General features: G+C 36.6%; 1 long non-coding RNA gene across 1 annotated transcript in view; it reads left to right on the forward strand.

Annotated features, from left to right (window-relative positions):
* The first annotated feature begins 3,367 nt into the window (after positions 1 to 3,367).
* Positions 3,368 to 25,547, forward strand: part of LOC146758842 (uncharacterized) — a 210,120-nt gene continuing 187,940 nt past the window's right edge. The window contains exon 1 of the long non-coding RNA XR_014933521.1: positions 3,368 to 3,453. This is a non-coding gene — a long non-coding RNA (uncharacterized LOC146758842). The remainder of the gene's footprint in view (positions 3,454 to 25,547) is intronic.

Consider the following 25,547-nt stretch of genomic DNA (forward strand, 5'->3'; position numbering starts at 1 on the left):
ATTGCCTTTAATGTTAAGTTTAATGTTGAGTTTCACTTAAGTTTTGAATTTTTCTGAATTTACCAGATGTTTATAGGACCCATCTTACCAGAGAAAAATATCCCTTGCTTCACAATGATGACTTCTTTGTGCCAGCACTTTTTGGGAATATGTTCATTTGTGAACAACTGCTTTGAAGAATGAAGTACAGGAAAAGTAAGATTATGTGAAAAATTTCTGACAAACACCTTGAGAACTCGCTAAGAATTGCAAGCATTTTCATTAAATCGTAACTAAACAGTTTCACAAAAACAAGGCCAAATATCCACTAATTTTATATTTTATTGTTTTCTTTTTTATATTTTAAAAAGAATATTTAAAAGATAAAATAACTTTTGTTACTTATATGCATTAGTTATGTTGTATTCTTCATACGTTGCCCAAGATAATTCCTCTTCACTCAAGGTGGACCAGGAAAGCCAATATGTGGGAAACTCATAATTTAGATCATATATAGGAATGCAAGTGTTTCAGAGACAGATCCTACAGTCTGAATAAGGCAACATGATTTTAAAATAACAATGAAATTATCACATAACAACTGAAGTAAATATTGTTGGAGATATTTTTTGCCAAACTGACTTGCACCTGTTCTTCTAGATGTATGTAGTAGAAGTAATTTATTTCTTTTATCTGAATAAAACTTGTGAAATGTTGGCAGGAGGTTGTCTTGTCATTAATAGTAAAAGCATTAAAATTATCTTTCTTTGATAACCTGATAAATTAATTATTTTCATTTGAGGAGTTAGATATGAAATAATGAATCTAGCTAATAACCATTATTTTTTACTGCTACATGCCTAAATGGATTTCAGCATGCTTAAAAAAATCAAATGTAAACTGAGAATCTGCTGCACATTTAGTCTGTCACTGTCCTAACTGCCCAGAAATACAAATTCTCACACACAGTAAGAAACAGGAAGTTGGCAATTGATGAACTCAGTAATATAGATCTCATAATGTTTTTCTTTTATCTTGTGTGTCTCTTGTTTTGAGTTTCTTGTGTTTTCTTGTGTTTCCTGTGCTCAAGATACGTGTAGGTGTGGTACAGAGGGGCATGGTTTAATGGGCGATATTGGTGGCAACTGAATAGTTGGGCTAGATGATCTTTATGATTCTAGCTGTTGCCATACCTGGCGGTGTATGAGTGATGGCACTAATCTGATTCCAACTCTGCCCTATCTGGTATCATTAAGATCTGTGGGAATGTAATTACCTTGGAAAATTCCACATCTTTTCTGTATTTGGTTTAAATTAGCTAGCAGGAACAAGCAGGCAGCACAATCACACAAACTGTTTCTTTAAGAAGTCAGGCTCCAGAAAGCTAAAACATTGACTCAAACCAGTTTCAGGACAAGTCAAACAGCAACAACAAAACAACTTGGCCATCTTTAAAGTTAGATAATTTCTTAATCTTCACTTGCTGTATTTATCCAGTGTTTTTCCTAACAGAACTTTCTTGCACATTTCCCCAGAAAACAAAATGTTCTTTCTCCTAGGATGTATTTGGTGACAGTACAGCAGTACAGCATATTTGGCTCCAGTTCCCTTCTGACAGTCTCTTTACCTCAGTGTGTCCTCTTGTAAAGTGCTGATAACAGTTGTGACATCTGCTGTAAATATTTTATGTATGAATGGTCCTTAGAAAGTCAAATATTACTGTATTGTCCCTAGAGAAGGGTATGGATCTTCATCCTACAGGAATTAATTGTTTCTGAATGGCTAAGAGACATTTCTTATTACTACAGGCATCTTGAAGCTCTTTCTAAATTTCCAATACGTGATTCTGTGATTTGATGGAGAACAAAATGTATCTGGAAAATCATAGAACATCTATTAGTACAAACATTTGTCCAGCCGGGACTGATAGGCTGATTCTCTTGTTTTGTCTAGATAATCAATTGCCATAGTTTTTCTGTCTTAAAAATCCAGGAAACCACAGTCTGTCACTGATGTCCAAGAGCCATTTGATGTCATAAAAAATTATAAGAGCTGTTTAAATAGCTTTCTTCATCATCTTATTCATTGTGTTTGCTTGCATTTCCATGATAGATTTCTGTTTCTCCAGCAGGGCTTTGCAGCGTAAGATTTCCTTAGACACACTGGTCTCTAGGTAGGGAAGGAAGTACATCAATAGTATCCATCTTTCCAGTCATTCATTATCTTCTGATTCCTTTTTTGTTTACTGTCAAGAAGGTCATGCAGTTGGAAAGAGAGGAGAGAGTGCTTCACAGCTATATTTAAATGTAAGAAATAAATTTAAATGTACAAATAGCATTCCTCACAGTTGCAGGATAATGTAACATCATAAACTGAGCTATCAAGATTGTCAGGAGGTTTCTGTGGTTGTCAGAGCAATGATGTTAAAAGATAAGAATTTTTTAGCTTTTTTTCTTTTTTTCTTTCCTTTTTTATTTTTTTTTTTATTTTTCCTAAATAGTTTCCCTCAGACTGTCAATTTCACCTGGTGAAATGAAGCCTTGCCTTTGCTGTGTAGCTTTTGTTCTCAGGGATGGTTTAAGTAATAAATAGGATTAAATAATTATATTGAAAAATAACAACTTCATTTCCATCAGAACACTAAGGGTTGATTGTGATTCTCAAAAATATCTTAATAAATGAGAAAATAACTACAGGTGGGCTACAGCTGAAATATTCTACGCAGTATCTCAGTGTCTGTGAGTAGTGGAGGTTGCACCTGAAGTACCTGTAGTACCTGAAAAAGCAGGGAAAGTAAGGGTTTGATGCTCATACTGCTTCCTCTGGAAGTGGTTGATCGGTAATGAATCACCTCTCATCTGTTTAGCATTCAGCGGCACAACGGCTGGATAAAAAGAAAACAAATACTTGGAATTGCAATGAGAGCCAAAAGGGACGGTTTTTCTGTTAATGTAAATCAAGGTGCATTTACAAGAAGTTCACTGGAGCTTAGAATGATTTATGTCTGCTGAGGACCTGATCTTAAGAAAGCAGCTGGAACAAACGTTAGTTCTTAAGGGGACCAGAAGCTCATTTTGGAATGTCTGCAAAACACAGCAATGGGTTTCTGTCTGCCAGAGGTCTACTCATGTTTGTCTATGATTTATCAGTAAATAGATCGTTTGGTTATTGCTTTCTACAAATGTGATGGATGTGAGACTGTAAGACTATGTGTCATTTGCTGTGGGCCTTACTGTTGTTTCCAAACCCAGCTCCAGGTATTTGTTCTTAATTCTCCCTGCAGGAGGTGGTTTTGGCTAAGGAAATAAGGGTAGGAAAATGGTGCTTAATATAGTCACTAATTACAGCTACTTTGTGCTTTATTGTTTCTCCCACAGGTTTTATATAACATGAGGTTGACTCACTCCCTCCAGCCTTCTGTACTACATCCTTCCTGGAAGCCACAGAGCATTTTGGGAATGGAAACCTGTCGTGGTGAGTGGGAAGTTAAAGACTGATATTAGAGCAGATCTGATACCTCTGGAATACAGATGCAGATAACACTGTGATAAGACTGTTTCTTTGCAATGCAGTTCCCTGCTGACAAAGCAGATTTCTCTATAATGCAGTTGCTAGCTGGTAAAGTAGGTTTTCAGTAGTGGGTACCATTTTGCCCCATCCCCCTTATACATGTAAAGAGGGGAGGAATAATGACTCTTTCTTTGTGCTTGGAACTTTTGCCTGCTATCACGGATAATGAGTGAACTAATCCCTGTGGCCTGTGGAGGCCCTCTCAATAAGACCTACTGATCTTAGGCAAAGTTTTGTATGATCCAAAGAATTTGTAATTTGTCAGAATCAAGACAAATTTCAACTGTTTCTTTTTAATGGTGTTCAGGAATATTCCTTCATTTGTTTTAAACTGACTCAACAGTGAAACCCTCTGGGAATATGTTTTGGGTGACTTGAAGTAGCTTTGCAGTTCCCTGAAAGCTATATTTTCCTCAATATGCTAAAGACTAACTCAAGACATTTGCAGGTATTTTACACCATGGAGTGTTACTGTTGGTGTGAAATAGACCAGTGGCATAAACCTGGTTTACAGCATAAAAGGTTGCAGCAAAGGGCAATAAATTAAACAAACCTCATTACTGATACAGAAATTGTCACTCTCTACAAAATTTATGGTGGAAAATGTTTTCTTAGCAAAACACGGAGTGCTTATTATACTAAAATTAGTGAATGAATTCTTATGAATGTTTTCATGCTGGAGAGTGGGGTATGATATAGGTATGCTTCTGAAAGAATGGTGTTTTCATTTCTTGAGTTCCAGATAGTTTGTGTGTGTCTAGCAGAAGAAACAGTTCAGCTTGTTTTTTATGCATCATCTATGAAAAAGCCATCACTCTCAGTTCTCAAATATGCCATATAGACCAACTGCAGTACTCTAGAGAGTGCAGTAGCCCACAAGATAATGGGTTACAAGTTAGGTAAAGCCTGACACTGAAGACAGCTAATTTTATCTTGTCTTATTTTTCCTACAGTTTAAAAAGAAGACTTATGTTTGTTGCCCCTTCCCACAAAGTCGGTCCTTCCTTTCTTTAAAATCTGTAGCTAGTACAGCTAAGCATTAGAGACACTGAGTTAGCAGCATTGTTGGAGGCAAACACAAAGATGTCAGTGATTCAATAGCAGACTTGTAAGTGATATGATTCCTAGAACAAACACTAAGACCACTGGAAAGCAGAGCAATATGCTAAATAGAAATCACTTAATTAGAGGAAAGATAAATTAAATGAATTAAAGCAGTAACTAATATTCCTCTTTTATACTGTTCAGTTTATATGAAAAGCAAGTAGCTTTAATTTAGTATAATTAAATTAAATTAGAATTATATTTTTCTTCCATTTTATTTCTTTTCTGGGTATGCATGTTTGTGGAGAGGTGAAGTGACTAGCATAATTGTAGAATGGATGTGGCATACGTGACAGTACGTATGTTATGCAAACCTGAAGTATGACCGAGGTAGCCAATTGAATATCACATATAAGCAATATATGAGACAATTCAGAATGTGCGAATTCAGAAAATGGGTTATTCTGTCCATAACAAGAGAGACTGCTTGCGTGAAGTGGCTGAAAATATCAGATAACTTGTTCACTGAAAATATTTTTTTCTAGAGTTCTTTCCTTGAGTATGTAACTCCAAGTAATGAATATTTATGAAAGCTCAATTCACATTTAGAAATGAGTGTACTTCTTGAACCTGGGGGCTGTACCTTTCAGCAGAATGCAATTGAAGGCAGAAGGCATGTCAGTTTTGGCCAGTTAACTGCCCAGTTCTTTCCATAGGAAGATAATATTCCCTTCACTCTTTAATTCAATAAGCTGTATATTTCACACTACTAAAATACTGTCACTCATTCAACAATGGGAAAGAGGAGAGGAAAAATTTTGACTGCAAATTGTGTTATTATATTGATAAAGAAGCAGTACCTCATATTCCATACTCTTGCCTTTTTTTTTTTTTTTTCTTCTCCCCTTTGTGGCTACATACAATGTCAGCTACTCCTTTCTCCTTAAAGCCCTGCAGGGGAAATGATGGATGTGGAATTCACATTGGATACATAGAGGGTCATGAAATGAGAGAATGATTGGGGTGTGATGAATGGGACATCAGGGTGAAAACAGGGAGACTGAAAGGGATTGGTGGTCTTCTGAGCACACATAAGTGCATACTGTAATCAGTAAAGTTTAGTACCTCAGTTTTTTTAAGTATTATTTTCTTACAGAGCAGACAACTGTTTCAGCTGTGGTATGCAATGTAGAGGTCTGAGTGCTGAAGCCAGGAATTAGCAAATCAGTGCCTGGTCAGCAGGGTGCTTCTGGTTTGGTCTGTAGACACTAAGTTAGTGAAGTAATTACACATTCATTGCTTATATAGTATGCAGCAGAGGAATCTCAGTCTGTCACCTATGTGCATCTGCATTACGATTAATTTGTTAAGCACACAATTTTTTTTTTTTTTTAAAGAATGTTAAGATTCAGTCTGCAAAGTTACTTACAAAATTATAATATTTTGTTGTCTCCGTGGAAAATCAGAAACACTTGGAATACTTCACAACTTGAGTAAATCTGGACGGACTCAGTATTCACTGCTTATGGATTTTGTAGAGCTTGTCAAACATAAAGAAGTATTTAATACCTTAATGGTAAAACAGCTGGAAATTGCTAGGCAGCAGGGTAGTTTCAAACATAGTGTCACATCACTTCAGTGATTTTCTTATCTGAAATCTCTTTTGAGAATTCACCGAACCAATTTTGACATTCCACAAAGAAACCTAAATCTGGCACAGTCACCATGTGCTGACCAGTTTCCAAAGAATGTTTGTTTGTTTTAAATTAGTATTGCATGCAATTAGCAAATATGTTACTGGGTATCCTTCTTGTTTTTCCACTAAAATGGGAAAGTAAGTGACAACCTTTTTGTTATATATATATGTATTTTTATGTCTAGGGTGTTTTTTGTTGTTTGTTTTGCTTTGTTTGGCAGGGGGTGCTAATGAAATCTGACTCCATACTTTTTATGTGAGAGAATATAAACTAGACACTGAATTTAGCAAATGTGCTTCACTTGAAGGAACATTTAATGATTCTTGAGAAGGATGTGAAATGAAGCATAGTCAGATGTTTAGCTCAAAAAACTGACTCAGGACTCTTTATCTTCTATTTTGTAGTGGCTGTGACTTTCTTTGACCTTGGGCCACTCGCTTGGGTAGATGAAATTAGGTACTCAGAGACGATTCAAGTTTGTGCAAATTGGTTGACTTCTGTAGCCACACAGAGCCCCACAAAAGTTAGTTCTCATGACAGATGTGCAGTAGGGTGTGTATTTTGTGATGCATACTGAATGATAAACTATTATGACTTAGAGCTATCCATGTCTATGTTATACTTTCAGCAGCAAGCAGTGAAATAAGCAAACATCATTGGAGAGAAAAAGTAGAAAGCATTAATACTGAGATACAGTATGTTCAGTGTCATGGAGTTTGTATACTTACATATCTTTAAGATATGCATGCACTGTTTATGTTTTGTATTTTCTGGGTTGGACTCAAAACCACTGGACCAAATTTAGAGGACAAAATTTCTTATATCATCTTTGGAAGGCTTCACACAGATTACACCCTTAATAGCTGTATTTCTGATTTGCATCCCTAGTTTGATTTTTATTTTGAAATACTTCAGTCTTTCTATTTGTTTAATTGGGGGGGGGGGGGGACTGAATATGTGGGCTGGGATACATCTTGTGCAGATGAAACAGTATCAAGCTCCTGGATGCTGGCCTTCTTGTTTCACATTAAATTAAATACTGTAGACCTTTCTGTATGGGAGAAATCAGTGTAGCAACAATAAATGGACTTCTCAGAGTTTAATGAGCTCCGTGTTTTACAGCAGCGGATCCAAGTCTTACACCTGTAATTTCAGAGAAGTATGAGAAATAGGCCAAAGGCAGGTGCTGAAGAATACAGATTCTGTTGTAGAATGACTATAGGCTTCCATTAGAAAACTGCAAATTGCAGGGCTGCTAGCTTCACAATCTAATTTGAAGATATTAATATTGTTATGACATCTAATTACCAAGATATGCTGTGTGCTTGCTGGGGATGTGATATGGAAGAAAGTGAGAGAAAAGGGACTGCTGAGAATTGCTGTTTTAGAGGAGGTACTGCACTTTTATCCATCTTGTAGGGCATTCAGAAATGAGGTTAAAGCCTATCAAAGGTCAGCAAGTATTGACAGTAACTTGCAACACCACCACCACTAAACTTTCAATCCTGACTCATATGTTTTTGTCACTGGTGATCTTTCCGAATCATAAGAAATGCATAAAATTATGTGCATGAAAGGCCAGCAATTGAAAACACGTATAAAGCACCACAATTATCAGAAGATAAAATGCTGGTTATTGTGATGGAAAATTTTAGGTACATGGAATTTCTGAAGTGACAAGCCTGTGTTGCAGATCCTATTTACAGGAGCATATATTTAAATGACTGACCAAGCCAACATATCCAGGATTTTACTGTTTCAGAACTGTGCTCTAAGATCTCCTAGGAAGATGCATGATTAAACTTTGTTCTGGGATGAAATATGAAGCACTGTCATCGCCTCTTTAAAAGGTTTCACAAATCTTGGGACTTTAGCATTATGCTAAACTTAGAATGTCTGGATGTCAGTGAAGGCAGTTCATATTTTCTATAGACAGTGACAAACAGTAGATTCTCAATCACTCACTCAGGTCAGAGTTCATCTTTCATCCTCATTCCTCTGGTCAGAGGCTGGATGATATCCTGAACAACTGGCTCCCTGTGGTTTATGATGCAAAGTGACAGTGGGATAGTTTATAATATGATCTACAGCCTTTAATTGTTGGGAGAGACATGAAGTTGACAATATTTGATAAGGCATTCATGGTGAAGGAAAAAATGCTGCAGAGAAGCTGAGCTGGAGAGATGTTAACACAGGATACCAACACGGGTTTTTTTTTCTGGAGTGCTGCAACTTTTTTAAAATTCTGACCTGGATGTCTGTGTTTAAAAGAATGGAAAGACCATAGGAATATCTCTAATATCTTAGGAATTAACTATTTAGTCAGAAAAAGCATAAATGTTCATGTATACACACACACACACACACACACACATATATATATAAAGAGACACAGTATTTGCATAGTATATTACAACAGTGAATTAAATATAGTAGCTCTATAAAGTGAAAACTAATTTAAAGTTGTTAATTGTCTACTTATTTACACTAAGGTCAAGTTCTTTTTCCAGGAGTACTGATGTCAAAATTAGTGCCAAACAACTTGTTTTCTGTCTCCTTTATAGTGTTCTTGTCTTTCTTATTATTCACTTTGCCCTCTTTATTAGCAAGAGGCTATGCTGACTGCTCAGGAGATGAACTAAAGATCCATAGGCCAGCAAAATCTTGCGGTAATTGTAACAGACATAGCAGTCTCTGAAACACTTTTGCCACACTTGACACAATCTGGCCTTCATCTGCACCAAAACTGAGTCTTTCACCATTTGTCTGATAAGCTTAGAGGGCACTGATAGTTAAAGCAGAAGGACTTTAACTATCAAAGAAGGAATTCTCAAACTTCTTGCTATTCTAGGCTAATGTTCTGTTTTACAGGGGAATATCTAAAAATATTATTTAAACATCAAATACTACCAGTAAAAATAAAATATCTCTGTAAGTTGACAAATGGATGCAAGGATAGGAAGCTAGGTTTTGGGGGTTTTTTTCTTCTCTCTTTTTTTTTTTTTCCTGCTTGAGAGGAGTTAGATTTTTATTAATAAATATGTTACTTCTTAATTATAAATACTCCACAAGCACCTCAGATACTTCCCCACTGTCTAGAATTACCCAATGGCTCTCACCCCTCATAGAAAGCTCTGGCTACAAAGTAGAGAGACATGGAATGACATCTGGTAGCACTTATGATTTATCAGTTGTCCACATTAACAATGCTTCAGGCAGGCAGGATCATTAAAGATAGCAAATGATGCCATTCAGTGCAAGTACTTCTGAAGAATATTTCTGAGAGAAGAAAGTGTATTTCGCAAAGATTTTCTGTGACAGAGTAGCAAGACTTAATAGAATGTCATTGCCAAATGTGATCCTGAATATGGTTTCTTTCTTTTAAATATGGGCTGGCTTGACTTGGATGAAAATTATTATGCAGAAGAGTAGGTAAGCAGAATTGAAAAACTGTGATTGAAGCTATTTAGTGGGAGTAAGATTCAGAATGAGCTCTACCGTTTCATTTGGAGTGGAACTCCTGCTGAATGCTGTAGAACAAAAATGCAGAATATAATCACCAAAATAAATAAGTGTAATGAAACAAGCTCTTAAATTCTGTACTTGTGTATTTGAGTGCTTGCTCTAGATATGTAAATATACACCTTTGAACTCAGATCAGAACTTAAAGATCTTTCAGTGTATTAAGTGGTGTGGAACAAGGAGAATCATCACCTAAATTTTCTCATATCTATTAAGAAAGAATGTCTCTGTAAACCTCAGCACTACAGAACATACCTTAGCCTTGCCTTGCTCAGTGTGCAAGTGTGGAGAAAGAGACTGTACTTTGAAAAATATAACATTGACAGTAGTGATGTTGTGATTCTTGCAAATCCTCTTTTTCTGAACATCCAAAAGAGGCTGCTGTAACTTAGGGCTGAAAGAGTCTCTCTGCCTTCTGTATCAACCAACAGCCAATACTAAAGCATATGTCTGCACAATTATCTCCAAACAGATGCAAGCTTACTCAGCCAAGAAGCCATATAACTACATCAGCCTGGGCCTGATCTCAGTCTAAAAAAGGAGACTGCTGAGAGATTGCTTTATTAATGAGAGATTTAGGGGAATAACACTTCATAACTTCCAGCAGGCTCAGAGATGGGTGAAACAAGACTATAGCCATGATCTTCAGATCCTGAATTGTTGCTATGGGAAAACCTCAGAAGAAGAATATTCAGGTTTGGAAGGACTAATTTTGCATGCTTATATTTCTGGAAAAGTATGAGAAGCAAAACAAAACCAATTGGGATTCAGAGCAAAATGAAAAACAAAGACACCGTACTCTGAGAATATGTGTGATGTGCAGGTCCGCATGATAGCAAAAACTTAGTGCCTTAGCAAACATTTTTATCCAGTGTTTGAACTCATTCTCCTATGGGGGATGTATTTTAAAAGATAAAAATTATTCCCATTTTGTACCTGGGTAAGCTGTTGGGGAGAGCTATTTTCAATATTTTTCAAAGTGGTATGTCCAATAGAAGGTCTTGTGTGGGAGATGTAGATCCTAAGCATCGAGAGGAAACAACTGTTTACGTAGGTGGATGGTGATAGAACAAGGGGAGTGGTTTTAAACTGAGACAGGAGAGGTTTACGTTAGCTATTAGGAGGAAGTTTTTCACTCAGAGGGTGGTGACGCACTGGAACAGGTTGCCTGAGGAGGTTGCGGATGCCCCATTCTTGGTGGCATTCAAGGCCAGGCTAGATGTGGCACCAGACCAGCCTGGTCCAGTGGTTGCTGACCCTGCACATAGCAGGGGGTTGAAACTGTTTGATCTTTAAGGTCCTTTTCAGCCCTGGCCATTCTATGATTCTGTGATTCTCTGATTGCTTCAGATGGTGTTCAAATCAAAGACCTTGCTTGAGCATGAGAGCAGACTGTTACTTGATAAATATCCAGTGGAATAATTTGCTTAATGTTTTGCCATTCCAATTTGACCAACTTTTTCAGAAAGCTTCATTCATTTCCTAGTAATGGTTTAGCATTGCTATTATTGAACAAAGGCCACGTATGCCAAGAGTCTTAAAAAGTCAGTGAAATGGAAGATACTTACATTAATGAAAATCACCTGGTAGCAATTAAAACAATACTTTCTAAGCGGAATAGCTGAATATACTATTGATTTAATGATCCTTGGCAGTTACTGTTTAGCTGGATTTACAGGAAGCTTCACATGACATTTCATTAGTATCACAGTGAATTAACTTTATAGTGGTGTAGTACTTAATCCGATTTAGGCTTGGTATTATTAATGATGCTGCTAAGGAAATAGTTTTTAAGGCAATTAAACAGCAGTATGTAATGTTACTGAGCATCACTGCTGATATCCGATGGCATCACAAAATAACACATTTTAAAAGGGAATTAAAAATGGAAAGATAGCACTTCCTGGTTATTTAATCCTTTTCTTTTGGAATTCTACCAAGTTACATAAAAATCTACTCTAGAAGATCTACTTTTGAGAGGCTGTAAGTAAATACATTTATCCTTCCAATTGTTAGCATCTTGAGCCTTGTACAGAGCATGTGTCAACTCCAGCAAATGTTTCATTGTTTAAAAAGGAAAAGAAAAAAAAAAATAATGGTAGATTAGGAAAAATAGAAGTTGTGTGAACTGATGAAGTTAAATATTAGAAGATATAGGCACAAAAGCACCCTGGTTTAAAAAAAAAAAAAAAAAGGAGAAGGTAGCAGTAAGGATATGGTCTCTGTTTGGCTTCTATTGTTGCTTGTATTAAGATAAGCTAAACTGATGCTGAATGGATTTTGTTGTCTGACATTTTTTCAACAATTATGGTAAATGAAAGTAGCTGGGTTGTGTAAAATTTAGGACCAAGAGATTATTTAACCTTACATGTACTAAGAAATGAAGACCACATATTTTATTTGTTTTTTACCCTCCATGTTTTCAGCTTTCTCAGTCTATTTTTTTTTTTTTTTTTCCCTGTAGTCCACAGTTTGACTGTATTAAACCAGCTCATTGACAAAGCATGGTCAACAGCTTCACTACATAAAAAGGGTCCATAATGTTTATTTTCCCTCCTCCACTCCTCAGTTTTGTCAGGTTCAGTAACTCTGTAAATCTCATTTAAACTTGGAAGTAGTCACCTAAGATTTGAGAAGAACATCTTTAGAATAAAAAATTGACTCATTTGCTTGCACTCATTCATTTAGCTGGGTAGAAGGTACAATGTGGTCAGGCTCTGGAATGGGCTTCCCTGAGAGGTAGTGGAGTCACTGATCCTTGAGGTGTCCAAGGAATGTTCAGGTGTTGTGTTGAGGGGCATGGTTTAGTGTGAACTATTGGTGGTTGGTGGACAGTTGGGCTGGTTGTTCTTGTAGGTCTTTTCCAACCCTGGTGATTCTATAATTCTATGTGTTGAGATCCAGTACAAAATTCACTGGAACCAATTGAAAATCTTGCTGCCAATATGACTTTTGTGGGTTTCGGAACAGAAAAGGGATTTTAATTTTTTTGTTTGCGTGTTTTTTTCTTTTGGAATAATTATAGTGTTGATATATCTGAGCTAAAACAGGACATGGAACTACAGGGTTCCTTTAATCAGAATACCTACTCACATCAATCACAATTTTGCCTGATGTATGGCAGTGCCCACAATTACACACAACAGCAAGGAGCAATGAATCGGTCCAACTGAAGTGACAAGTGCATTTTAAGTGATCATAAAAATTCAATTTCCAGGCATCATTGTGTTAATGCTGCATGACCAATAACCTACATCACAATAGACAGAAGTATTATTAAACTGTAATTTACAAGGTGGGCTGCATTATGTCAGGGGCCAGCTTGCATTTCTGTATTGTTCTGGTTGTGGTATTTCAGTTTTAGTCACTTTCTCACTACTTTATTTGTGTTAAAAAAATAAAAAACAAAAAACAACACTCAAACAGCCCTAAAATGTGATAGGTAAATATGTGAGACACTTTAAAGTCACAGTTTGGAGCCAGAGGTTATGAGTTCTCTTTAAATCTTTCACGATCTTGATAGATTTAGGTTTGATTCAAATCCTATTCTCTGTTACTGTTTGTCATCAGACACACTACAGATGTGTTTAAATAAGTGAGGTGTAAGTTCCAAGGTTATTCTTATGTTTATCCTATTGATTGCTTCTCTCCTTGTTATTTACAGTAATGACTAAGTACCTTTTGTCCTATATATTGTTGTATCAAAACTCAGTAGCAAAAAGCAAATGAAATGCCTATGACTAGAGGATCCTTGCTGCACAAATCACTATAAGAGAGTTAGAGGACATACAGATAGATGTCTTCCTGTTTTTGCTGTGTTAATTAGGTATCCACTGTACTTTGGAGTGACCCATTATGTAAGCTCATATGCTTTTATTACAGTTTTTTATGATGTAGCTTGACTGAAGAAGGAAAATATGTTTAAAACAAAATGTACTGAATTTTCTTCTTGAGACTAATGAATGACAATACTTTCCACTTCAAAGAATTTGTAAAATCTGATACAGGCTTCTGTTAACCTTGTTATGCATACCATTGTGCAGGCAAGAATGAAAAGCAGTTATCTGAAGATTGCTGTGATCTGTGCTCACTTGCACAAACGCGATTGGTGATGTAGTATCCTCAGGGATTCATTATTAATGTCTGCATCTTAATCTAAGTAATTTGGGTGGAGTTTCTGCTCATTGAATAATATTAAGGAGAGTGGAATTGTGTATTGACCTCTAGGGCAGGGCTTTTAGGAGTGTCAAATTCAAAACTGACCCTAAAGATGTTCTATCTACAACATGCAGAGCTTGTTGTGAAGGGGCTATATTAAATAGAGAACAGAGAACATATGTAACCTAAGAAAACCTCATCACCAACGCAGCTTATGAGCAAGTGAGTTATGCTAAGCTACCTCCTATAATGTATTAGAATTGTGGGTAGTCTTTTGCTGCATAAAAACAGTGAATTTTGTCTTCTGATGCACTTTTGCATGAATATGCAGAAGTCTATATATCTACAGCATTAATGCATATGTTGCTTAGAAAATAATGCCTCCTACTTATTTCTATGGAAACTACAACAGATACAAAGTACACAATAGCGGTGACAAAGCATATTCTCAGTTACAGACCACTTTTCAATGTTGTCTATATATATATATAAATGGAAATATAAACAAAAATGGGGAATTCTCACTGGAAAGGTATTAATTTTGAAGTAAGATTTTGGAATCTAATAATGATATTTCCGCATTTAAGCCCAAGTCTGTGAAAAAAAGAAATTCAGAGTGTTAAGTACTTGGGAATGTTTTGGCAGTTCTCCTGGGAGCAAACTGTAGTTGTGGATGGGAGCTGTGAAAAACTGTCAAGGGCTAGTGTCACCAGAATGGGTATGGATACTCAATCTTCCCATGAGAATGCTATTGGGTCCCTTCCATCACAGATCTACTGGCTGCCTAAGTGCTGCAGGTGCTGGAGATCCTTACTCACTTATGGATTTAGGGAGGTTGCTGTTATTGGGTGTGCTGGACTTATTTAGGCTTTTAAGTGTTTAAGTCTTTATTACAACAGTATCCAAGTATGGGTGGTGTGCTGTAAGGCTGTGAAATCTTTCCTTCTTCTCATACCATTTCATGTCAGCACAAGGCATGTCATAGTCTTTGCTGTCAGCTTCTCTTTGTGGAGCCCTCAAGTGGGTGGGTCAAAAGGCAGGGTCTGGAGGAATATTATCCCTCCCACTGTAAGTTAAAATCAGCTTCGTGACCACTGGAGGGATCTGAACATCCATCTGAAAGCCTGTGGGTCCCAGTTAGGTGTATCCCGGAGTCTTGTGGCTGATGTAGTCACCAAGCTACTCTCAGTAATATTTGAAAAGTCTTGGCAGTCAGGTGAAGTCCCCAGTGACTGGAAAAAAAGATATAATTTCTTAAGAAGGGTATGGAAGGCAATCCAGAAAATGTTAGCAATTCTTCTTAAATTACTGTATATAATATGTAAGAGATAATCAGTAATAATTAGTAATAACACTATTTTTTTTCTTTACTATTGATTTTAAAGAACTTCTGTAAAAGATAAACAATTATTACACTAGATGAAACTTGATATAGATACTTGATAGATAAATAAATACATATATTTTGCAAGCTTGTGCTGATCTCTGTGAGTTACTCTTCTACTTCCCAGTATCTGTAGCTCACGTGAGTGCTTTGAAGAATCACAGTCATTTCTGGAGGCCAGTCTTCTGTTTTTTTTTTTTTTCTTCAAAGGACTTAAAACAAGGATTAGAGAGATTTTATTTTCTGGTTCTTTGGCTATGCCTTTGTTATAACATCTGTGGATAGAGTAGGCTGGATGGTAGATTTGTGACTACCTAAAATTGCTTTTGCTTGCTGCAAATACTATAAAAGTTATTCTTTGAGTTTACAATGCAACTTAACTGGTCACTTAACCCCACACAAAAGCGTACACACACAAATGAATTAGTTATATGGGACTCTTTACTATAATGATTTTTCAAAGTAATGCAGGAAACAAACATTCAGAAAATTAATTCTTTTTAAATCAGTGGCTGTTTATGAATATCTTTAACCATATCATGTCAGCTCTTTGAGTCATTAGAGAGGAGAGTAGCTTTGGTTTGACTAGCAGCAGTAGGCCTCCAGATAACATTAATAACATCTGGAGCTGAGTATAGTCAGTATTTCCACTGTGATGAGGTATTTTTGGCAGCATTTTGTTAATCACAATCTGATGCTTGCTAAGTTTAAATATGGTACTTGGAGAGCTTTCATGTTTGTAACCTTGCCATTTGATAAATTGCATTAATTTTGTCAACCTAAGCACTTTCATTTGAGGAATTCTGATAATTCCAGGGAGAAACATGGATGCCTGGTTCCTAAATAACCTACTACACTCTTTTTTTTTAATGACTGTATGTGTATGTGTTCCACCTGCTGCAGTCAAACTCTTTGAGCAATTCAGTAGTTTGACTGTCTTCAGGTATGCTTTTCTCTGATGTTGCCAGCTGGAAATGTATGCCTTCAGACAACAAAGCCATGCAAAAAGAATGGTCTTGTGAGTCTGCCACTCATGCTCTCTAAACATAATACATGTACTGTAATCCAGCTGAAGGGGAAAGTGATAGATTGTAGACAACTGGAAATTCGCACAGAGGAAAAATAAACTGCTGTAGGCTTTCCTAAAGCAAAAAATTAATGGTCATATTAAGATGGGGAAACGTCAGATTTCCTTGATTTGCGTGGCATAAGTGAAGCATTTAAAAAGGGTTAAAGGTATTGTTTCTGGCTGGCTGGAATTTCAGGCAAGCTTTGTTGTACTGTTTAATCCTAACTTCCAAGAAGCAGATGGGAAAATTGTATTTTCCCCGAAACTTACTCTTCACATTTTACCTGACTGATTATGTCTGTCTGTTTTAGAGCAGTTTCTAACAGTCAGAGTAAAATCCCTAAAAAAGGAAGAGTTCTTGTTCAAAGCTAACTATTTAAATAAAATGAAAAAAACAAACCCAGAAAACCCTTCTGAGCAAAAATGAAAGCAATGATATCTTGCTTCTTTTATCATTACCCTGTATTTATTTACCAAGTGCTTGCATGTTACTGTCCTTTGGACTCAGTGAAACTGGTTTTGGGTCTTTTCCTTTAATCCTGAAATATACTTGGCTTCTGGCATAAATGCTTATGAGGGATGAAGATGGTATTAGAAATGTCTTCAAAAAGGTTCATTGCCATGATGAGTTTAGTCGTCTTTGTCATGGTTTTGGTGATCTTTTACTTTTTAAAAGCTAAGCCATAACAGACCTAGATTATACCTTTTGCATATAGAAAGAGAGTCTTTGATAGTTTATTCATTATTCCAGCTTGGGAATCTTGCCTTCAACATACTTAATACACATAACAATGTCTTTTGGCTGTGTGCACTTATAGCCCATCTGTTTGAATGGCATGGTGCCTGCTCCTTTGGGCACATGGTCTAAGTGCTGATGGATTTAACTTGGCATGGTATATGAACAGCATAAATACCATCTTCAGGAAGTGCTATCTGTTAGTTGTACCATCTCTCAGGTCATTGAAGCCACTTTAAAAATTATTATACCCATTGATACCTTATTCAGATATTTGTAATATGACAAGGAGACAGGACTCAAAGCCAGTTATTTAGGTCGGCAGTAATATAGTTTATTTTTGTTGATGTCAGTGAAATAAAATTCTTAGAGAATATGAAGATGGCAGACACTCAATGTGACAATAATATCCACATGTGATAATGATCTCATGGGACAGAACTGCCTTGAAGAAACCCAACAGTCTTCTTTATCACAAAACATGTGATCTACTTGCATGTTACAGCCATAACTTAATGATCAAACTTCTTTGGTCAGCACCAGGGAGAATGTTATAACTGTATTTTGTAAAGCATACAGAATACACTTGATAACATCTTTGTGGCATCTCAGAAGGCTAGACTGAGGAACGATAGTCAACTGCATGGATTTACATAGCCCAAAATTCTAATTAGCTTTTTTAGATGAAGAAGCCTCTACTTCAGTAGTTCTGTCCTTTCCTGATTTTTTCGTGGAAGAAATGATATTCCAGCTACAGTGTTGCTAAAAACATAAAAAACGCCCCATGTAGTTCGAGGCAGTATTTAGGGGATGTTAGAAACAGGTTTAGGAACTGACTGTACTGGAACTTGTGGTATGTGTATCCATGCTTTGATTGTTTCAGATGTCTTATGTGATATTTCATTGATGAGCTTTAGGAACATGAAATATAGGCTTTCTAATTTTGTTGTTGTGCATTGGGTTGTCCTCTGTAATTAAGGGAAAATAAATCTTCCCTTATGGTACTAAGATACTCTGCCCTACATATAAGATCCCTAAGTATATCAGATTGTGTTCAATGTCCTAGATAAAATACAGTTCCTTGTAGCCAAGTAATAGGCACAACTGCTCTGAACAAGGGATTCAAATTCCTGTGACAACTGTGTATATTCCATCTCTGACATCTGATAAGTGACAAGGAGTACGCATGTTTTGTTTTCTCGTTTTTTTTTGCCTCTGCCAAGGGCGGAGTACTGTCTGTCTGGTGATGTACTTTGGGTTTGCATATAAGCCTTTGGGGAGAAGAGAAGGAAAGACTGTGCCTTGACAGTGACCAACAAGGTGCACTCAGAAGAGGAACCCACTGAAGCACATGCTTTGTTGGATTCTCAGTCCTGAGCATGTGAGACATCTCACAATTGATGGACTTCTTTTTTAAATGATGAAGTTTTCAATTGTAAGAACCTTATTTGATCTGTGCATTCTCATATTACACAGAAAACTGTGAACTCATTGAGTTTTTTTGTTGTTGGTTAGGTTGGTTTTTTTTTTAGTTAAATTTTTGAAATGTTTAAAAATCTTCAGAAAGAATATCTGTTTAAAGGTGAAGGAATAATGTCTGATATACAAAATCCTTAGGAAATAAACTGACTGAGTATAAATTAATGATTTATCTACACGCTGATGTTTCTACCTCTTCTCATTGCTCCTAAATAAATCTGATTGATTACATTCTGATGTATGAGGGCTGCTCTGGAAATAATGCCTCCTGTTTTATTATGCTAGCACACAGAATCAAAGTTGGTGGTATGGCAATAGAGGTAGAACGTTCCTGCCAGCATTCCTTTATGTTTTGTTGCTGTGTGACAGATAGCAGCAGAGGGGCAGTCTGACATGATGGTGTCTGACATGGAAGTGCATATGAAGCAAAGATGTGTCACTGAATTCCTCATGCAGAAGAAATTGCATCTGTTGGCATTCACTGTGTCTCCCTGAACATATTTGGAGACTAAGCTGTGAATGTGAGCCCTGTGAGGCAGAGGGTGTTGTGGTTCAGCAGTGGTGCAACAGTGATGGTGGGTCACCTCTGCTGGTGCTGATTTTGATGAGTGCAGCATGCAGTCTCTTGTTCATTGCTGGAGAACATGCGTAGTTAATGGTGGCGTCTGTGTTCAAAAGACTGTTCTGTAGCGAGTATTTTCTCTATTAGGTGGTATTATTGTGCTCTTTATATCTGTTTTAATCTCTACAGAAATAAATAGAAGGCATTACATTCAGAGCAACTTATACAATTTTGACTGCCTTATTCTGGAGGTGAGTCTAACATATGTTTTGTGATGCTGAATTACTCTTCTCACAGTTAATGGATATAAATAAAAGCACAAACACTCTGGTTTTGATTAAGGGAGCTGAAAATTTTATCTTTTTACTATGAAAAAATGGAGTTTTATAGAAATAATTTTGGATTTTAGTTATGCTGTTGCTTAACATCTTCTTTACCATTGGAATTTTTATTTCTGACTGCTTGGAATAAAAAGGGTTTTAGCATTCTACACGTGCAGGTACATCTGGAGACCTTTCTTGGAACTGGAAATGTCTTGATCCAAAGTACAGTGAATTTTGTAGGACTCAACTGATAATGCCAATCATGTGGGAGCTCTCCAAGACCTCTGCTTTTGTCTCTGGCAGAATCAGGCAATTAAATTGTCATTCCTACCTGTAGTAATGCAATAATTTTGCACAGTTGAAATTGTGCTGAAATGTACTGAGAGATGATCAAGAAAGTTTGATTATTCTTATAAAGATATAGTTCCCCAACACTTATAACTTTCTGTTCACTATTATGTTTCTCAAATAGCAGTGATGAATATTTGGTCAATGCCGAAGCAAAGCTCTACTCTCCCAAGCCTCACACTTCTTAAACACTGGTAATTGGCATCTCTGCCATATGCAATTAGTACCAGCCCTTCAAGTCTGTGATTGCAAGAGAATCTCAACTTTCAGTTAAAAAGTAAAATAAAAGAAAAATCTTTTTAGCTGATGTTGCCAAGAGGGAAATGTAGCTTGAAATGCAATCCAAGTGGCTTAAGTACACCCAAGGAAATAACAGGAACTCCATGCTATTTCAATTTTGTAAAATTCATGGTTCTTAAGCCATGTTTAGAATTTCTAAGAACTTGGCTCATGATCTGTTTCTATGTCAAGCTGGCAATCCTTTGCTGCTTTAAGTAGATCAGATCTCATGTACTCACAGAATGCAGTTGCATGTCACAGAGAGCTGGTTTCTTGTTCTGTTTTCTTCTGAGTTCTGATCTGGAGCTGGATTAATCTCATACTTCCTAGTGAAATTAGCACTCCATGTTTTGGGATGAAAAAATCTGGTGTGGATAGCTTACTAGTAAGAGACATGATATTAAATGCAAAGGAAACTGAAGGCTAAATTGTCTTCTGTGTATACTTATATAAGTGCTGTTATAAAAATGCTTGCAGTTCCATGACATATGATATCTTGTGCCACGAGTTGGTGTTTAATGAATTTGGTAGGTAGAATAATATTTGTAATTACAGGAGATATATGGGCTGTTTCATCTCATTTCTAGAGCTGCATTTGATTCAGGATCCTTTGGCTAAGGTTTTCAGGCTCAACTTTTTTTTTTTTTTTTTTTTTTTTAAACTCTCACAGATGTTTGTTTTCCCATGCAGCAGAGATATACCCTGCCACTAAGCAACAATTGATGAGACCAGCATGGGGAAACTCCAGTTTCTTTCTCTGTATGTACAAAGGGGTGCTGCTTCCGCTTCTTCTGTATGGATTCCCTAAACTAAGCAGCCTTGAGTGTTTGTTAGTCTCTTAGCACGTTGGGATGTGGAGCATGTCAGACTGCCAAGCAGTAGGAAATAAGTTAGGTCAGTTAACATCTCTGAACTGGGGTTTGAAGGTTAAAAAAGACTTTAGAACACTTTCCTGGGTGCTGAAATTGTATAGTCTGTTTTGCTGCTGAAGCAGGTTGGAGGAGAGCCAAAAAAAAATAAAAAAAAATCCCTCTGGCTCTAGATTGTATATGAATTGAGTTCAAAAGAAAGATCACTTGTTCTTGTGGACTGACAGGTATTTTCAATATTTTACAGCACGATTTCATTACTCATAGTTGCCCAGATTTATTTTGTCCTGCTGCAGGCACTTATTGGGCACAGGGGTAGATTTAATTTTAATAGAGGTTTGGACCTGGTTGTAGTTATAATACTATTAGTCTGGAGTGAAGAAGGGAAATCAAACTTGGATTGTTGATTTGCTTCTTGGCTGAAATCTTATCAAGAGGGAAATAAATCTGCAGTAATAAAGTTGTTCTTGACATTCCCTTACGCAGAGGACACAAGGATGATGATTAAACGGAGGTTACACATTAAAACTTCATAGCCAGAGAAGGGGAGAAAGGACAGAGTAGGTTGCCTACCTGTCTCATTGTATGCTGGGAGATGCTCGTCTTTGGCTTTATTGCAGGTAGAATATATTGTGCCAGTTTAAATTATTTATGTTTTTTTGATTATTTGCTTACATGGGGGATTATGAAAATCCACGGTTAGCCATTGCACTCCAATTGGGATTTCTTTCTAGTCTGGTTAAAAAAGACAGGAGGGTCAGATAAATATGCGTGTTGGAATGGAGTGGTTTTCCACTTATTCTTATGCTGAAGATAAGGGTTTCTGAAGAACGTTTTAATTTGCATTCAGATTTTTTTTCCTTCTCTCAAATAAATTTCTCTATAATGATGAATGCAAACCTGTACTGGTTTAAGTTGAAAAGCATTGGAGATGAATGTGCAATTTCTGGGTAGCTCTCATTATTATGCTAGAGTGATACACATGTGAGATACAACTGTCATGAAAGGGAAGTGGCTGGAACTCTTAGTTTGATAATGGCTCTGAAGGGAAAACAAGGTTACAGTCCTTCACACTCAAGAGTGACTTTGTGTACACAGGAATGCAGCTTTTGAACTTTTGGTCTGCACAGAGGGATTCTATATACTTTGTTCTACAACGCTAAATTTCTGTGCTTTTTTTGTTTCTGCATTTTGTGCCTCTTTGTCCATTAAACATGCATTGATTAGGGCTACATTTTGCTGTACAGCTTTTACAGGACTGTAACAGAAATGATGGGATCTTAGGCGTTCATATTGCCCAACAAGTTGCCAGTCGAACTTGCTACTTTAGTTATTCTCTAACCTGTCTTTAATGATTACCTATGATGGAGACTCCATTGCTTTTGAAGAAATGTGCTACTCTTACATTTAGAAATATTTGCCTTATGTCTAATCCTTTTACCTACCGTTTTGTATACAAGACATGCAGAAAGTAGTGTATTTCCTTTAGTTTGCTCTTCTTTTTGTATATTTTGAGGTTATTATCACAAAGTCATTTCAGTATCCCCTCTGGAACTTTGGTCTTTCAATAATCCCTTGGAAGTTGTGTTTTCTAGAAGTTAAAAGACTATCCACTACACTGGTGGGTCATATGGGAGGATGTATGGGAAACTGTTGATCACAGCCTGAACCTCTGATTAACCACTTGAAGCAAGCAATAAGTCAGCTGGAGGAGCACAGGTGAAGGAATTCAGCTGTGCTACTGGAAGTGGTGGAGCTTGACTCCACCTCTCCCACATCTCATTTAAGTGCTGACTACCGCTAAGGCAGGGTTTCTTTCTTTGGAGATCAGTCCTTTGTGGAGTTTACTGCAAACCTTCCACATTGGTGAGCATTTTCCATTTATCATAGATTATCTTTCTATCATGGTAATCTTTCATACAAAGCATCCGTTTAACCTCTTTTTACCTATCGACTCTATAGTTGTATAACTGTACAGTTGTATAGCTGTATAGAGGACAAGGCTGCTGTGTGGAATTCTGTGGAAAATTATCCAAATTCCAAGATGTGCTAATGAAATATATCGTAATTTCATTAATATAAAATAGAGCAGTGTCATTTAAACTAATAAGAGTTTGCATTCCTAAAGCATGGTTGTTAATGTAGATGTTACTTCAACTTAGAACAAGCATTTTAGTATAAAATAAAAGAAATGGGAATATGTAGCCATAACTGGCATCAAATAACATTTCTTGTGGCAAAGGCTTGGTGTTCAGCTTATTAGGGTGCCTTGATCAGTGAGTTGTAGAATATCAAAATTCTGCTGATGCTGGAACTGTCAGTCTTCAATTTTGCCATCGTCTAAAACTTGTCTTTCTCATTACACCCTTTATAATGCCATAGGTGATGCTGAATTTTAGATGTTAACTGCCCCTTTAGAATGCAAATGCGACTACTTGAAAAGTTCTGAGACATCTAGTCACTACTACTATTTTTGCATTATCAGTTTGATTCAGATGTGTTTTTTCCATTATTATCTTATTAGCTATTTTAATGATGCAGTGTATCTATAAGATTTTTAAATTCTTGCTGCGGAACAGTATAGCAAGAGTGAGGTTTTTCAGTAGATTGTTAAAATAAGTCATATTCTCTTTATTCCCATCTACTCTGTCTTCTCACAGCTTCCTTTTGTTTCTCTCTCTCTCTCTTTTTTTTTTTTTCTCATATTTCTTCTGTTAATCACTCATAATGGATGCTATGCAGCCTTTTGAGAGTAACCTGGTTTTGAGAGGGATTTGACAGAGCCTTTTCATCAAAAGCCCTGCCAGAAATGTACCAAGGCCTTTTTTTTCACCCTTTGAGTCAGACGGAAGGACCAACAGGAATAAAACTTGATGTCTCTTTAGAGAAGTGGATGAGCTGTTCCTGTATGAGGCTTCTTCTTTCTTTCTTCCTTTTTTTTTTTTTTTTTCCCTCATCCCACATTCCATATGTAGCTGGTAGGTAGAGCAGGACCTCAGTATTTTGTCAGCCAAGAAGCAGCTGTCTCTGTAATTCATTTTATAACTACTTTGATGCTATTACAGAAGGACTGTAGAGTTTGAAAAAGGCATAGAGACATTCTCTTCAGATAAAAGAAAGAGGAAGTGCTCACTGTTGTGCTCTTCAAGTGTTGGGCTGACAGGCTGGTCTTGAGACGAGCATCTAATTCTAATTTCTTCATTTCTCTGTCTGAAGGACATTTGTATTAACATACATCCCTGCAGTTGGTATATCTGGCAGGAACCTGCAAAACTAGCTTCATAGGCAGGACTCCGATGTTTGAACTTTCTCTTACTCCCTCTTTATCATGTGGACTGCACTTATTCTGTGTAACAAAAGTACGTTTATTGCTTTTGATGATGGAGTAGTCTGGTTTCATTTTAGAAAGAGCTTTGCTATTCTGTGTGAAGGCTCTTGGTGAAATTGTGGCTGCAAAATGTGTGCCTGGCCTGAATGTTCTGGCACTGCAGGCGGTGAAGGTTTCTCCCATATAGAAATGATGCATGTCTGACCCAGCCATCCCAAACACTGAAGCCTGAAACTGTGTTTCATTGTCACTACTGTCACTTGCACAGAAATGGTGACTTTGTCTTACTCCTCACAGGATAGCAAAGAAAATTTAGAGTAAGAAAAACAGTCCAAACTACTTGAATCTGACTCCCAGTGGGATATATTTTTCTATGTTAATCCCTATTAAACTATCAACAGGCAATAGACAAAAGACTTACAAACACATAAGAGATTGATGTAGAGCTACATAGCTGTTCCTGTTACAATTGATTTAGAATAATTGAATCATTTTCTTTTAGAAATCTCTTCTTCTGTGGAACACTGTAATATTCTGCAATGCCTATTGTTCCTTTAGCTAATAGAACTACATGATAAATGTATATCTGCACTGGCAGATGCAGACCATTTGAACCTGAAATATTAATTTTAAATGTACCTATGGCTATTTTTAATAGTAATTTAAAATGATCCTAAAAAGCACATGTGGAGATAATGAGATCCATAAATATTGGTTGGCATTATTGATTCACATGTATTGCTTCTGTAGATTACTTCCATTTTCCACATTTCTTTTCATGTCCACACTAATTAGAGGAGTGGATTTTAAAAGTATTTATTTATACTGAGCCTTGCACAAATACAATGAAATAAAATTCTCCAGTGGGAGCAGAATTAAACCAGGGTTTCCACTGTGGAAAAATTCAATAATTAGGTGTTTTTTTTTAAAGATTAAGGGGAAGTGTTTAACTTGTATAAGTAATGAGGGAATAACTATCCCTTATCTAAAAAAAACCCAGGGCAGCTTTCATGATTTCTGCAGTCTCAGCATAAGAATCTTTCTCTGGGGAATGGAGAGGCAGGTATGTACTGTAGGAATGAAAAATCATTTTCAGTGAAAACAAAGGAAAACAATTCAGACTTTTGCAAGACAATGTCTCTGTGAGCATCTTTGAGTGAGCTGCAGTTCCTAAAGCAGCTACTGTCTATGGCTAAGGTG

This window comes from Coturnix japonica, chromosome 12 (genome assembly GCF_054131305.1).
Source record: "Coturnix japonica strain WE chromosome 12, WE-NBRP24, whole genome shotgun sequence".
Lineage (NCBI taxonomy): Eukaryota > Metazoa > Chordata > Aves > Galliformes > Phasianidae > Coturnix > Coturnix japonica.